A 17,542-nucleotide genomic window follows, 5' to 3' on the forward strand; every position below is an offset into this window, starting at 1 on the left:
CTCGTCACTCTCAAAGTCCTGACAGGCAAAGGAGGAGGATTGATCCTTAAGCCCTGGAAGATCGCGTAAAGGAACAAGATGAACTAATTCGGAAGATGGCGGCGGACATGGAAGCATTAAAACGCCAGATGAAGACTAAAGATGTGGCGACAGGAGAGGGGCGCAAGCACAAGACGCCCCCTCGCCACTCAGAGAATCGTAGTAGGAATACTACACCCTCCCAAGGAGAGAGCAGAAGCCTCAGGACAGGCGACACTCACTCCTTATCTTCAAGGACTCGTCACTCCAGGTCTGAGAGGACGAGATCCGAAAGATCATACACTGAAGGAAGCACGTATTGGCCTTCACATTCACACCAAACCAGATCTAGACAAACGGTGCTGCCCAGGTCATCCGACTTACGAACCGTGCTCGAAGAAAAAGCACGATGCAAGGAGGATGCCAGGGCAAGGGATCCACACCGAGTTTCGGCCTTACAACGGTTGGCTCCTCGGACGCATGGAAGCATCGAGGTTGGAATGCCAATACCGCGACCGGCCTACGAACCAACGGACAAGGCATTGGCAAGACTACAGACTTCGCCGTTTGTCCCAGCGATCGAAAACGCGCCCCTACCATCAGGCTTCCTTCAGCCGAAATTCAATACATATGAAGGGAAGACGGACCCATATTCACACCTGAGCCACTTTCGCCAAGTCATGGCTGTGTACAGGCGAAACGAGGCCTTAATGTGCATACTCTTCCCGTCAAGTCTGGACGACTTAGGCTTGACTTGGTTCGAAAAGCTCCCAGAGGGCAGCATAGCCTCCTGGGCCCAATTGGCAGAAGCGTTCGTAACGAGGTTTCGGACAAATACTAAAACACCGGTGGAGATAGACCAGTTACTCTCCATCGACATGGGTGAAAAAGAGACCCTCAGATCTTACAACAGTCGCTACTGGGAGACATTCAACCAGATTGGAGACTGCCCCACCAATCTAGCTATTGCGCAATATAAAAGAGGCCTACCCGTAGGGAACAGACTAAGGGATTCGATTACCATGACGCCACCCCTCACCATGGAGGCCCTGATGGAGAGAGTGCATCAGCACATCAGGGTAGAAGAGGATGGCGCACGTACAAAAGCAAAATCTAGTGCAACCGTAGTACCAGAAAAGAAGACCTCAGCAAAGGTCAATACAGTAGATCGGCAGAATAAAAACGGACGTGGCCGACGAGATAACGGAGAAGACCCAGACAAAAGATGGTTGAGAATTCGCACTGCCATAACAACGGTGTTCAAAAAACCAATATATCGGATTCTGAGCGAAATAAAAGACGAGCCATTTGTCAAGTGGCCAGCCAAGCTAGGGGAAGCTCAGAAGAATTACGACGACAGATCACGGTGCACCTTCCACAAAGAAAAGGGGCACCGAACTGAGAATTGCACGCCACTGAGACAGCACTTGGAAGAATTGGTGGCAGCAGGCCACTTGGACAAATACATTGAAGGAGGAGCGCAACCGGCCCCCCAAGATCATAATGACCACCCCAATAGAATGCCAATCGATGCACCACCTCAAGGCATTATCAATGTAATTCATGGAGTTTTTGAACCTGAGCGCGTATGCGAGCTCAGAGGTTCAATCAAGAAGGCTGAGCACTTTAGGGAAGTATTAAGTGCCCAACCTGGCATCAAGAAGGGGAGGACAGAGGCAACAAACGTCATGTCCTTTTCGGATAAGGACTTGGAACGAATTTACTGCCCCCATAATGATGCCCTGGTTGTCACTCTCCGAGTCAAGGATTTTGACGTCAAGCGGATTCTGATTGACCAGGGTAGTTCATGTGAGATCATGTATTACGACACATTCAAGCAACTAAAGCTGCAAGACAAAGACCTGGCACCTGCAGTTTCTTCCCTGATTGGATTCAACTCCATGCCAGAGTGGCCTGTCGGCAAAATAATCCTTCCAGTCAGAGCAGGAAGTGTAACAAAACAAGTGGAGTTCTGGGTATTGAAGGTCCCCTCCACCTACAACATCATCCTGGGCAGAACATGGCTGCATGCCATGCGTTCGGTAGCGTCATCATACCATCAGGTAATGCGGTTCCCCAATGACACCGGTATAATTGAAGAAGTCTATGGCGATCAGATCATGTCAAAACAATGCTTCGCCACAGCAAATGGAAGCCGAGCTGCCAAAGGATACGTTCATTCGGTGGAAGAACCAGAGAGTAATGAACTATTCGCGGACGTCGGCAAAGAGGCTGATCAGAAAGCGGTGGAGGACTTGGTGGAGGTAAAAATAGATGAGAAGAACCCGGATAAGTTCTTCTTGCTTGGCTCATCATTGTCCAGCACTGAGAGATTAGAGGTCTTGGAATTCTTGACCTCTAATATCGAAGTGTTTGCCTGGACACCTTACGACATGCCAGGCATTGATCCAAACTTCATCAGTCACCAACTCAATGTCCACCCATCCGCCAGGCCAGTCATCTAACGCACGCGCAGATCGGCACTCCACCACGCCGAAATAGTGGCAGAAGAGGTAGGCAACCTGCTGGAGGCAGGAGCGATAAGGGAAGTGCACTACCCAAGATGGATCTCCAACACCGTCGTAGTGCCAAAAAAGAATGGTAAATGGCGTGTCTGCGTCGACTACAAAACAGTCAACAAGGCGTGCCCAAAAGATAGCTTTCCTCTACCAAGGATAGATCAACTGGTGGACTTAACGGCAGGGCATAACCGACTTAGCTTTCTGGATGCATACAGAGGCTACCACCAGATCGCCATGCACGAACCAGACCAGGAGGTCACATCCTTCACAACACCAAGGGGGTTATATTGCTACAAGGTCATGCCCTTTGGCCTAAAGAACGCAGGGGCGACATTCCAAAGGATGGTCACCAAGATGTTTGAACCATTGTTAGGCAGAACAATGGAGGCTTACATCGACGACATGGTGGTCAAAAGCAAGGATGAGAATGACCATCTTAAAGATCTAGGCGAGATGTTCCAGATCCTGAAGAAACACAAGCTGCGCCTCAATGCGTCCAAATGTGCATTCGGAGTTGGATCTGGCAAATTCTTGGGCTTCCTGGTGACCAACCGAGGTATAGAAGCAGACCCCACTCAGATCAAAGCAATCCAGGAGTTGGAGAGACCAAACTCAGTCAAAGAGGTACAGCATCTCACTGGTATGGCGGCTGCACTCAACCGGTTCATAAGCAGGTCGTCAGACAGACTACGACCATTCTTCCAAGCTTTAAAAGCCAAGTTTGAGTGGGATGAAGAATGCGACCAAGCTCTGGAAAGCTTGAAGGAGTACATGTCTTCCCCACCACTACTTGTTACACCAGTACCTGGTGAAGAACTCTTTTTGTACCTGGCAGTCTCTCAGCACGCAGTCAGCGCAGTGTTGGTTCGTGCAGAAGGAATACAACACCTGCCCATCTTTTATGTCAGCAAGACATTGTTGGAAGCCGAAACAAGGTACTTGCCCCTGGAGAAACTAGCATTAGCATTAATGATGGCATCCAGAAAATTGGCGCACTACTTTCACGCCCACACCATAGTCGTCCTCACAGCCTTTCCACTAAAAGCTCTGTTTGAAAGGGCGAACTTTAGTGGGCGAATTTTGAAGTGGGCAGTAGAGTTGGGACAATTCGACATTAAGTTCCAACCCAAAACTGCAATAAAGGCCCAATCTTTGGCAGACTTCGTCGCAGAGTTTACTCCTGGAAGTCATCATATCTGCCCAGTCGACCTAACTGACACAACCGAACTAGGGACGGAAGTTGACGCCGGAATAGCGCAACCCCTAGTAGAAGGTAGTCAGTCAAGCACCAAGGCAGACCATACTAAGGACAACAAGGAAGAGACAAACAAGGGCTTACCAACAGTTCAAACAGAGGACGAAGGACAGACAGCCAACATGGACCTTGAAGAAAACACCATTCTTGACCTCACGACATCATCTGATCCTTCCACTTGCTGGAAACTATTCGTTGGAGAGATGTGGAAGCTCTTTGTGGATGGAGCATCCAACCGACATGGAGCAGGGCTTGGCATAGTCCTCATCTCTCCAGACGGCCTGGTTATAGAGCAAGCAATCAACCTTGGCTTCCCAGCATCCAACAATGAAGCGGAGTATGAGGCGCTTCTCGCAGGACTCAAGTCAGCACACTTCATGAAAGCAACCGAACTAATGGTATACAGTGACTCTCTGCTGGTTGTAAACCAAATTTCTGGCGAATACGAAGCAAAGGACGACAGAATGGCCAAGTACCAAGAGTTAGTCAGAACGGAGATCAAAAAATTTGATGTAGTAAGGATAGAACAAATTGGCAGGGAGGAAAACTGCCGAGCGGACGAACTAGCAGGCCTGGCCTCAATGGCAGATACATCAATCCCTCATCCATTACTCATTGACTTCTTACCAAGACCAAGCATAGAAGACCCCGAAGCAGAAGAAGTATGTTGCGCAGAATTAGGCCCTTCTTGGATGGATCCCATCATCTTGTTCCTGAAAGACGGCATCCTACCAGAAGAGAAAAAAGAAGCCAACAAAATAAGGGCAAAGTCGCAGCGATTTTGGCTATCTCCATCTTCAGCATTATACAAAAAATCATTCTCTGGGCCTTACCTCAAATGCGTTCATCCCAGCAAAGTAGAAGCATTCTTGTTCGAAATACACGAAGGGGTGTGTGGAAGTCATCAAGGGGGAAGGTCGCTCGCTTACAGGGCTATTTCACAAGGATATTGGTGGCCATATATGCAAGCAGACTCAGAGAAATATGTGAAGAAGTGTGAAAAATGCCAGAAATTCGCACACCAAATACATCAACCAGCAAGAGAACTCCTACCCTTAACTAGCCCATGGCCTTTCGCAATGTGGGGCTTGGACATAGTAGGACCACTTCCAACAGCACCTGGCGGCAGAAAATTCTTTCTCGCAGCAACAGACTACTTCACAAAGTGGGTGGAAGCAGAGGCATTGGCGTCAATCAAAGAAAAAGATGTGAAGAAGTTTGTTTGGCAGAATATCATCACTCGATTTGGCATACCAAAAGCACTAATCTCAGACAATGGTACTCAGTTCGACGGCAGAATCTTCAGAAGCTTTTGTGAAGAATACAAGATAGAGTTCTACAATTCCACACCGGCATATCCCCAAGCAAATGGGCAAGCTGAAGCATCAAATAAAGTCATCTTGGATGGACTAAAGAAAAGGCTAGAGAAAGCAAAAGGCAAGTGGGCAGATGAACTCCCTCACGTCTTATGGGCTTACCGCACCACGCCCCGGCGATCAACTGGAGAAACACCATTCTCCTTAGCATATGGAATGGAAGCGGTGATCCCACTAGAAGTTGGCCTCCCCACAATTCGAAGCGAAAATTTTGATCCAAACTTAAATGGAGAAGCCATAGCCTTAGAACTCGACCTTGCAGAAGAAAGAAGAAAAAGAGCACTAGTCCACATCGCCTCATACCAACGAGAGTTAATCCGAAAATACAGCAAAAAGGTTCATCCAAGACAATTCAAGATTGGGGATTGGGTACTACGCAAAGTAATGGGAAACACCTTGATCCCAGGAGACGGCAAGTTAGGCCCAAATTGGGAAGGTCCTTATAAGGTGGTTGGGTTAGCAGGCAAAGGGGCATACCACCTAGAAGACAAGGATGGCAAGGCAATCCCTAGGCCATGGAATACGGCCAATCTCAAGTTATTTTACTTTTAGCTTTTCTTTTTTCAAACATATGTAATTTTCTCTTCCTTCAATAAAATGAGAAATTCTTTTTAGCGCAAGTTGTTCCTTGTAACAGTTAGCTTTAGTAAAGATTAGGCGCATTGCAAGCATTTTTTCATTCTAAGTTAGCCGGAAAAACTAACTCAGAGGTTGGCTGGAATAAACCAACACCCTTCCTAAGCCCAGGATAAGGATCCAAGCTGCAGGACATTTGGTCGGAATAACCAAATACTATAAGTTAGCTGGAAAAACTAACTTCGATGGTTGGCTGGAATAAACCAACTCTTGTTACTCTTCAGCCAAAGTAAGTGTATGGCTGAAGAGTGGTTGGCTGGAATAAACCAACTCTTGTTACTCTTCAGCCGAAGTATGTGCAAGGCTGAAGAGTGGTTGGCTGGAATAAACCAACTCTTGTCACTCTTCAGCCGAAGTAAGTGTATGGCAGAAGAGTGGTTGGCTGGAATAAACCAACACTTGTTACTCTTCAGCCGAAGTAAGTGCATGGCTGAAGAGTGGTTGGCTGGAATAAACCAACTCTTGTTACTCTTCAGCCGAAGTAAGTGCATGGCTGAAGAGTGGTTGGCTGGAATAAACCAACACTTGTTACTCTTCAGCCGAAGTAAGTGCATGGCTGAAGAGTGGTTGGCTGCAATAAACCAACTCTTGTTACTCTTCAGCCGAAGTAAGTGCATGGCTGAAGAGTGGTTGGCTGGAATAAACCAACACTTGTTACTCTTCAGCCGAAGTAAGTGCAAGGCTGAAGAGTGGTTGGCTGGAATAAACCAACTCTTGTTACTCTTCAGCCTAAGTAAGGGTATGGCTGAAACTGGACTGGCTAGATTAAACACTTCGTACTCCTCAGCCGAAGTGATTATATCGGCTAAGGAGTGGTTGGCTAGTAAGCATATTTTAACCAGCCAAAACCGAAATAGAAGTTGGTATAATAAAAGACATTACAAGTGCAAACATACACATCAAAACCGGAGTAAGAGTTGCGTAAAATTTTCATTCAGAGAAAAGTCATTACAAGGGGGCTTAGTTCGGTTACAAAGAAAACAAAAAGTACAAAATCAAGAAAAAAGATCTTCGATTTCGGCGTCGAAGGCAGCATCGGCGTCGACCTGAAGACCGGTTTCGGGCGCGAGGACGTTTTCAGTCGGAAGAGTGGTTTCGGCCGGAACCACGGTTTCACTTGGTCGATCAACAGTCAGATCTTCCACCATGGACTCCGACCGAACTACCTGGTCTACATTCACAACCGGGGTATCCTCTGTGGCAGAGTCTTCATCTGAGCCTGAGTCCTCAAGGAATTGCTGCTGCATCGCATTGGCGGATTCCATCAGGGAGTTCGGTATAAAGTAGGCTGGAGGGTCGAAAACCTCGGTCTGAGGATCATGACCGAGCTTCTCAACGGCTCCCCTCCAGCCGCACTTAAAGAAAAGCTCCTTGGCAGCATTGCATTGTTGGGCGTAAGCATCCTCTGCCCTCTTGAAGCCTTGTTTTTCAGCTTCCTTTGCCCTCTCCTTTATTTCGGCATCCTTCTTTCTTTCAAGTTTTAACAGCTCGCGCAAGTACTTGTCCTTCAGAACTATGGCAGTCTTTTGTTTTTCAGCTTCGGCCGAACTAACCATTCCGGTCAGTCGGCCGACTTCACCTCGGAGTTCGGCCAGTTCCTTTCTGGCCTCTTCCAGTTCGGCCGATTTCGCCTCTGCCTCGGCCGCTGCTTGCCTAGTTACTTTCCTAAGCTCCAGTACTTTCCTATGGGTGATTTGGTTTTTCTGTATGGCCTGACAAAGCAACAACTTCCCTTTAGTCGAAGAAAAAGTTGAAAAGAAGAGGAAAAATAAACAGAAAAGCGACCGAAGTTACTAACCAGAATCATGGATTTAGTCGCAGACCGGATGGACTTCAGCTCGGTGGTTAACTGTTTTTGGTGATGCTCCATGTCTTTGGGCAGACATACACTCTTGGCCAGATTGATGGCCAACAGATGGTCTTTCTCAGCAACAACCGAGTCTGTATCTAGAATGTCTCGGTCGTTGAAAGTAAGTTTTGGTGCCCAGCTGCCGATGGTTCGGTCGGAAGACTCCGGTTGGGGGCTTGGCGGTAAGCTCGGCTGAATAGCAGGTTCTTCATCAACCAAAACTTGTTCGGTTTCGGCAGTTCGGGCACGTTTGGTTCGGCGGGAAGAGGATGGCTGTTGAGAAGGGAGGGCCATAACAGCAGGCTGCGATTGACTGGGAGGCGTTACTTCGGGCCTAGTTGTTTCGGTGAGAAGGGCCCTAACTCTGCTCCTCTTCGCCATCTCTTCTTCAGCGGTCAGTGGGACAAGTCTTATTTCGGGCAAAGTTGGGTCCGGCTCTGGGGCTTCTTCAAGGAGAAAGTCAGTTACTCTTGCTTTTCGGCGACCGCTGTACCGGTAGGTCGGCTCAAAGTTCAGAAGCTTTGCCCAACTTCTTTCTTTAATCCGTAGTGCGGCTCGCAAAATTGCAAGGTTTGGATAACTATATAAGGAATGAAGATGGGCGAAATCTGCAAAAAAGAGAAGTGTTAGTTCGGTTAATAGACTAACCAAAAACCGAAATAAGATACAAGGAAGAAGACCGAAGTTAAATTACCAGGCTCCCCCTTCTTCCAATTTATAGGTCGGCCAGGAATTTGGGCTTGAAAATCCTCAAAATTCCCAGAGACCCAGAAGAAGTCATCATCATTAAGGTCTTTGTCCGGTGTGTGCTTAATTATCTTCTCTCGGTGGCGGCGGATCCTAAGGTAATAGACCCACCCAGCATCTTTCGAGCCGATGGAATACTGATAGAATATTTCGGCAAGGCCAAGGTTTAAACCGGTTTGGTGGTTTAGTGCGGCTATTCCCATAATAATACGGTATGTATTGGTGGACAGTTGGGTGGGGCATAACCTAGTCTGCCTAAGGAACTCACAGATCAATGGTTGGACAGGAAACCGTAGTCCGGTTTCTATTATGGATTGAAGAGTAAAGGGGACGAAGCCTTCATTATCCCAGGGTGTGATGTCTTTTTCGGCCAAAACCAGCTGGACGTCGTCAGGTATTTGGTAATCTTTCCTGAATTCGGCTAGGCTGCCCGGGGTCTCAACTAGATACCTATACTTACCCATCTGATGTATAATTTACTTATAAGTTATATCGGTGCAAAAATCGTGCTCAGTAGCTCGGTTGAGCGCACACAGGAGTGCCTGGGTAACCTAAGTCTGCAAAGTGAAAAAACAGAGGGGGGTTAAAGCACTGATCAACGGACCGTGCTACAATCTAAAAAGCAAGGTATAAAAGCCCTACTTCGGCCTCAAAAGACTAGTTCTATCTCGGTTCATCAAGAGGGTTGGTAGCTCGGCTTGAGCAGATTGCTCGTTAGACCGATTTATCGTCTAGGGGCAGCTTTCTGAGTTCGGTCTTAACAACTAAGAAAGCTGGTTTAGCCCCAAGGCCTAAATCGGTTGTAGTGTGAGTATAATTACTTCGGTTAAGCCTCTAGGGGTGGCTTTCTGAGATCGGTTTAGGAACCAAGAAAGCCGGCTTGGCCCCAAAAGCTTAGTTCGGTTGAAAACCGAGGTTCCTAGTTTGATATGTTCAAAACTCGGTGATCTTATTTCGGCCAGAGTGAAGTGAGACGTTAATGACTCTTTGAGCCTTTCAAGTTCTAGTACGGTTATTGACTACAGTGATCTACCTATCTGGGGCAAACAGGATCCTAGTTCGGTTGCTATGTGATTTTGGATCTAAAACTGGTTTTCTTCATAAATAGTTCATGCACACATGAAGCTCTACTGGTTTTTTCATGAAAGTACGAAAGCAAAACAGAAATGGAGGAAAACTATTTTGCAAAAACATAGAAAGTAAGAAACAAATACATAGAACATATACGAAAGCAAAAACAAGGAAGGAAAAAAGATTTACTTACCAGATTGGAGAGAAGGGGACTAGAAATGAAGACAGTGGCTGCAAGAGAAGAACAAAAACGCAGGTTGAAAAGGCAGAGGCACGAAGAGAGAAGAATATGAAAAGTATGAGTGAATGATTCGAGATGAAGGGATGTTTTGTGAAAAGGACGAGCGGCAAAAAGTGGCGGGGACTGTTCAAAATTCACGAAGTACGAAAGACGGCGTGACAGCCGTCCTTAGCCCATCAGAATCTGCCACGTGTCATTGGAAGGGGAAGCGTTACAGTCGCTGTGATTGAAGAGACGTTTTGACCGGACATAGTGAAGCCCGAAGTAAAGTTAGCTCGGTTGGAGAGCCCGAGGGTTTTTCGCTCGGCTGGAGAGGCTAAAGGGTTTTTAGCTCGGCTGGAAAGGCTTAATAAACTCTAACTCGGCCAGTAGACCGATAATCCCAATCATGTTGCGCAGATGGAATTAAGGGGCAATTGAGAGGGTAATTTTTGGGAAAAATTGGGCCGAGCTGCGAGTTGGGCTTTGAGGCCCAAAACGCGAATGACTAAGTAAGAAGGCCGTAAAGGATACTCCGGCCCAGGAGAGCAAGGTTACTCCGGCCTTGGGGAGATAAAGTTACTCCGGCCCAAGGAGGTGAAATTACTTCGGCTCACAAATGATAAAGTTACTTCGGTTAGAGGATTGTAAATGTACTTCGGTCTGGGAGCAACTTGAAGTTAGACCGGCCTTGAAGTTATACCGACCTTAGAGGTATACCGGTTTGGGGTTAGACCGGCCGAAAGTCGTTGGTTCGGTCCAAGACCGTACCATAGGTTCTACATGGAAAGCTGAGATAAGAAAGGGAAAAACAGAAGGACCGAACTAAGGATGAGTTCGGTTTATTCAGTGGCTCTGCATAGCCAGGCTTATTTCGGTCATGTAGTAGTTCGGCCAAAGTAAAAACCATCCCACTTGGTTTAAGCAGTGGGGGAGGGTGTAAAAGGATAAGCATTATCCTTTGGAGTATGAATCCTAGGAGGACTCTGCATGGAGGAATACAAGTCCTACCAGGATTGTGCCATGGGAAACTTATAAAAGCCCATAAACATCACCTTGGAGGAGGTAATTGAACACAATTCTTTCTGAGAACATAGAGCTTTGTCTATTTGTCAAGCTTACTGACTTAGGCATCGGAGGGGTTTCCGGCACACACCCGCCGGCTAGCTCATGTTTGTGTTTTCAGGTGGTAAAGCGACGTCGTACGGAGGAGCGTGGACTTGGTCAACAGGATTATACGAGGAGAATTATTTCCTCCCCGTACAATATATATATTTGAAATCGCTTCATTAAGATCTATTAAACAATAAACATGCTAAATATCAAATTCTTAAAAAAAAAAAAATCACAAAATTTCACTAATTGAAGACAATAAAATTTCATTGTCCAAAAGATAGTGAAATTTTCAATAAAGGTTAAAAATTAAATGCCAAATGCAAAAATCGGGTACCTAATTTGAAATTCAGGGTTAAAAACTCTAAATGAGGGCTAGAAAATGAGAAATATGAAGATTCCACTATTTTAGCCCTAAATTTCAAAATCAACGGTTGCTATGAAAAGTTCGTTTAAATTTCAATTTTGAACGAACATTATCTATTGGAGTAACTTGAGAAAAATAAAAAACATCAAAAACTAAAAACATTAAATGTCAAACTAATAAAATGTTAAAATTTAAGAAGGTATAGTATATTTTACCAGTACAAAATATGATGGTGCAAGTGGAGCCTATGATTTGGTATAAATAAGACTATAATTTTTACTTGCAATTATCTGTGCTTTTTTTGATTTACAATTTCTGTTTGTATATAAATTGGGTTACGAATGAATCGAGTTAATTTTTAGTATATTTGGACTTTTTATTAAGATTTTAATGAGTTCGAACTTGAACTTGAGCAAAATAAAAATTTAACGAACCGAACTCGAATCGAGTTAACTTAGACTTGACTCGAACTCGAGTCTATACACGAGTCTTAATGAATCAAAGAAATTACAAATTTATACTTGCTTATAAGACAAAAGTTACAATTGAAATGTTGATTATACAATTATATATACAATTGTGTGAGTGATTTCCCGATCACACTGCCCAACTCAATAATCAGCTGGAGAGCACTGGCAGAATAGATGACACCTGGCTGACCTGCAATAGAAAGAGAAGATTTCGGCGCTAGTTCATCCACCCAGGGGCATTCCGACGATCAAGTCAGTATATCTCTCAAAGATAATCAATAGTGCAAAACTCACTATTCAGAATATAAATTGCGTACCTTAGACCCATGGGGGTGCCTCTCTTTTATAATTAACTCAATCCTTGTCCCACTAGAAGCCTAGCTTCAATGTACTCTTGCTTAGTGCTTATCCTGGATTCTCTAAGAGATAAAGATAAAACTCCCCCCGTTTGTTTGGGGTTATAGCAAGGGGATTAGGATTACTAGTACCTTGGGATTAGTATATGGAGTGTTTGTTTTGAGAGATAGCCTTGGGACTATTAATACCTTGGGACTAACTAATACCTTGGTATTACTAATACCTTGTTTGTTTTGAGAGATAGGGAGGGTACTACTAATACCTTGGTATTACTAATACCCTTGGGGAGGGGATTCATAGTGAGGAGGTAGAGATGGTATTAGAAAAATAGTGAGGGGACTAGAAATTTTTTTATTTTTTTAATTTTTTATATATTGGAAATTTTTTTTAAAATATAATTTTTAATTTTTTATATTTTTTTATTTGTTTTATTATTTTATATAAAAATAATTTAACAATTCCTCACTACTAATCCCCTCACTATCAATCCCTTCACTACTAATCCCCTCACTATCAATCCTCTCACTAACAATCCCCTCACTATCAATCCCCTCCATTCTATCTCTGAAAACAAACGACCCTCACTAACAATCCTCTCACTATTAATCCTCTCACTATCAATCCCCTCCATTTCATCTCTGGAAACAAACGGGGCCAGAACTTTATCCTTATCCATGCCATAGTCCTTCCTTATTCTAGGACTCTTGTCCCTTATCCGCTTATCTTGGATTCCGATATCTTCGGAAATAACCTTGGCCTTGCCGAGATAACCTCGGCGTCATGACCTGGACACGTGGCACCTGGACTGACACGTCGACCTTAGCCACGTGTTGGTACTTCAGAAAATATATCCCCACAACTGCCCCCTAGGTTCTATTTTCTCGGCATTCTGAGGTGATGGAACCTATATCGGTACTACCTGCCTCTACATCGGCTTCAGCCGAGATCATTACTATTGGCCAATATGTCTTCTTAAAGATCAAGATTTCCAAGAACTTCTTCATGCGCATGAGTTGTCATGCATAATCACTTAACTATCATAACCACGTGCCTTCTCCTTACTAGATTGTGCTTGTGACGTGCTTCTAAATCGTCTCGCCCCTGCGTGCGCCGTCTAAAGCTCACGTTGTTTTAGGCGCATTAATTCCGTTTGCCGCCGTTTCAAGTTTTAACAAAAACTTTTTTCCCTCTTTCGTCGTTTCACTTTTGGTTCAATCCTTTAGCTTTTTCTCTCTCTAGCTCTTTTCCTCAAATCCGCCATTGCTCAAGCTTTCTGAGTTCTGCAATTTGCTTCGTTTACCGCCTCCGGCGTGATTTCCACCGTTCTTCTGCCTTTGCAACCGTCGTCAGACTTCGGCAAATCCCATTCTGGCTTCCCTCTTTCAGGTAAGCCACTGTTTCCTCCTGGTTCTTATTATTTTTCAAGAAATTCTGCTTTAGTTGCCATTGCTATTTTACTCAAGCAATTGATTTATGAATCATGTATTTGAGTGTGTTTATTTCACGATTTTGCTCTTGCTCACGTCTTTCACGTCTTTAATGCACATACTGTTCACAATTCTTCTGTACTTTTGCCACTGTTCTTGATAGTCCATCTTTGTTTTGCTTTTCTGTTTTCCAAATTTTCGCGCCTTCAATCTTTGTTTCCATAGATCTAGGTTTGGGATTTTCCTATAGAACCGTTGATTTTTAGGAAAAACTGGAACTATTTCCTCAAATTCTTACCCAGCACACAATTTTGATTTTTGCCGAGGTCCCAATATCCCTTTTAAAACACCTTTCTGAAATCCAACCCATTGAGTTAAGCCGATATCATGGGCATGTGGAAGTATAGGGTAGACACCCCGACAAAATTAGATTACTTTAGGTGAGAGTTTTCCATCCCTGCCGACGTCCATTTGAGGTTGGCTGGGGATGACGACTCCATCATGCCCACCACTGATTCTATGCCTTTCCCTGTCGTAGCCTTTATTGAGTGTGGACTTCGGCTTCCACTCAACATCCTTTTCTGCAAGATAATCCACTACTATAAGTTGAACCCAATGCAACTTGCCATCAACTCCTACCGAGTTATTAACGGTATCATAGCCTTAGCCAAACAAGAAAACACTAGGATCACCTTAGCCGACATCCAGTACTGCTACACCATGTGTGGCCTCAAAAGAGATACGGGCTATGTTTACTACCTCAAGCCAAGATCTACAGAGTACAAAATCGTAGCCGACCTCCCAGACTCCAATAAGGGAGCTGGAGATGACTACTTTATTACCTCGGGAAACTGGGAGTTCACTCCAGATGAGGACCTCCATCTTTACTCTCTTCCTCGAACCGTTTTTGTAGAGGGCAATGGTAAAAGCCTTGAGTCCATACTTGTTTGTTTATTTTTATTTTTTAAAATTTTTCTAAGTCTTTAATATTTTATCTACTTCTAACGTCGATTTTGCTTGCAGCTCTTCCTCAGCCACCAAAGGGTTTGTGTCAGTCTTTATTTCCCAGCAAAGACTTGAGGAGACTTTTGGATCTGCCAGTTCTCAAGCGGAAGGCCCCTCTGCTGCTCAATTTCATCCTGACGTATAAGTCGGCTCTTCCTGACGTTAACCACCTTGGGGTCCAAAAAACATGATGCCCCCTGGGCCCCTATTATCACTCTGGAAGATAAGCTAGTTATGGCTATTGATAGCGCTGATGACATCAACGTCGGCGTAGCCCTCAGTACCGCTCTGCTTCTCCCCGGCGATCTCGACCGAAATGCCGAGTTAAGCGAGTACGAAAACTACGCTCTGATGCTTCAACGCTCCGTTCAAGTACGTGTCATTGTCTGGCAATGTTTTCTTTCTTTTTGTTCATTCTATACTTGTAATTTTTTCTAACAACTTCTATTCTGTTTTATTTTCAGGCCATCCAGCATGCCCATTCTTTCTCAGTACAATCTTTTGAGAGTCGGGAGAAGGTGGCCGAAATAAAGAGGGAGGTCTCCAGTCTTCAAAAGGCTAACAAAAGTTTACAATCAAAAATGAAAAAACTAGAAGACCAGGCCGAGGCTGCCATCAAGGCCCAAAATGATGCCGAAGAAAATGCAGAGTCTGTTGAGGCCATCATGAAGGTTCTTGAGGCCCAGAAGAAAGAGGCCGAGGAAAAGATGGCCCAGGCCTAAAAAGAACTGCAAGACGCTCTGGCCACCAAAGAGGCCGAAGTGAAGGTAGCCGATGAAAAGGGCTACAACGAAGGGGTGGCCGATGTCACGGCGGATTACGAAAAGCAAGTGAAGTAGGCATGCAACAAGGGTTTCACCCTTGGCTGGATGACCTTGCTGAAAAGGCTTGATGTCCCCGAGGACTCCCCCATCAGGAATGCCGATGTCCTTCCTCTGCCATTCCCCGCAACTCCAAGCCAACCCGCCAATGACGACTCAGAGCCCGAGGAGGAGGTTTTGGGGAGGAAGCCCAAGGAAGTTGCTGGGGCCAAGTCACCTACTCAAAATGAGCAAGTCCTGGACTTGACTCAAGATGAGGAGGTTGAGGAGGTTCCCAAGGATGCTGCACCTCAAAAGGCGATATCAGACGTGCCCCTCATCGACAAGAGCCTTGATCAGACCCTGCAAGAGATTGATGCTAAGCTTGCAGCTGAGAAGGTAGCCGAGATGTCCTCCCAACAGTCTTCTGAGATCCAGACCCAGTCAGCTAATGATGCTGAGGAATCATAGTTTTTGATGTATTTTTTCCTTTGTTTTTTGCCTCTTGTATTTCTCTGTTTTTGGGATAATGTAAACTCTTTGTATGGCTGAGGTTATTTTTATGAATACAACTTTCTTCTTTCTTGAATGCTTGTATGTTTGTCTTCTCTTTATAGCTCTTATATGACTTTCATACTTAGAATAATTTTGCGTCTTTAGAAAATACACTTTAGTCTTGTGCAACCTTCTCGGGGTGAAACACCTCGGTAATACAAACTGATGATTTATCTCGGCAAGTACCCAAGTACCTTTCTAAATATAACCTTGGTTTCATAAAATTTCAACAAGTGTTTTACCTTAGTTTAACTTCAACTTGTAAACTTTTCTCAAGTTTCAACAAGTGTTAAACATCATTTCGGTTTAACTTCAACTTGTAAACTTGTCTCAAGTTTCAACAAGTGTTAAACATCATTTCGGTTTAAACTTGTAAACTTTTCTCAAGTTTTAACAAGTGTTAAACATCATTTCGGTTTAGCTTCAACTTGTAAACTTTTCTCAAGTTTCAACAAGTGTTAAACATCATTTCAGTTTAACTTCAACTTGTAAACTTTTCTCAAGTTTCAACAAGTGTTAAACATCATTTCTTCTCTCTGACCCCTAATGTGAACCTAAGTTCCACTTGGGGTCTCATTATGCATGTATTCCAAAACAACATTATGTATCTTCATCAGTCACAAATATAGAAGAATTCTGCTAAAATTTTATTCATGACGTCGGCAAATAACAACGAAAATCTAATGGTAGAAAAACTTCAGATTACAAGTATTCCAGGGTCTTGGCAACTCTTTTCCCTCACTATCTTTAAGCCGATATGCCCCGTTGCCCAATACCGAAGTGATTTTGTAGGGTCCTTCCCAGTTTGGGCCAAGCTTGCCCTCCCTGGGATCTTTCTTGTTGCCGACGACTTTTCTCAAGACTAGGTCGCTAACTTGGAACTCCCTTGGGTTGACTCTTTTATTATAAGCTCTGGCAAGCTGTTGCTGGTAGGCTGCGAGCTGGATTGCAGCTTTCTTTCTTCTTTCTTCTAGTAGATCCAGATCTCGAGCTAAGAGTACATCATTAGTCCCATTCTCTACTCCCTGAGTTCTAATCCCAGTGATGCCGACTTCAAGCGGAATGACAGCTTCTGTGCCATAGGTCATGGCAAAGGGGGATTCCCCCGTTGATCTTCTCGGCGTAGTCTGATATGCCCAGAGCACACTTGGTAGTTCATTCACCCACTTTCCTTTTGCTGCCTACAGCCACTTCTTTATCCCATCTAGGATAACTTTGTTGGATGCTTCTGCTTGACCATTGCTTTGAGGAAAGCTTGGGGTTAAAAAGTAGTTCTTGATCTTGAACTTTGCACAGAAGTTCTTGATTAGCTTGCTATCAAATTGTATTCCATTGTCAGCAACTATTGCTCTCGGAATCCCAAATCTGGTGATGATGTTCCTCCATAAGAAGTTCTTCACGTCTACATCTCGGATCTTGGATAGGGGCTCAGCTTCTATCCACTTGGTAAAGTAATCTGTTGCTACCAGCAGGTACTTCCGTTGTCCAGTTGCTTGGGGTAGTTGCCCAACGAGATCCATGCCCCATTGGGAAAACGGCCAAGGACTGGATACTGGGTTTAGGTCTGCTGCTGGTTGGTGTATCAATGGTGCAAACCTTTAGCATTTTTCACATTTCTTCACATAGGCTTCTGCATCTTTCTGCATGTAGGGCCACCAATACCCCTGGGTAATGGCCTTGTGGGCAAGTGATCTGCCCCCAGTATGGCTTCCACAGATTCCTTCATGTATTTCATATAAAAAATCTTCAACTTT

The sequence above is a fragment of the Camellia sinensis genome, chromosome 9 (genome assembly GCF_055761805.1).
Source record: "Camellia sinensis isolate YWXY chromosome 9, ASM5576180v1, whole genome shotgun sequence".
In the NCBI taxonomy this organism is placed as follows: Eukaryota; Viridiplantae; Streptophyta; class Magnoliopsida; order Ericales; family Theaceae; genus Camellia; species Camellia sinensis.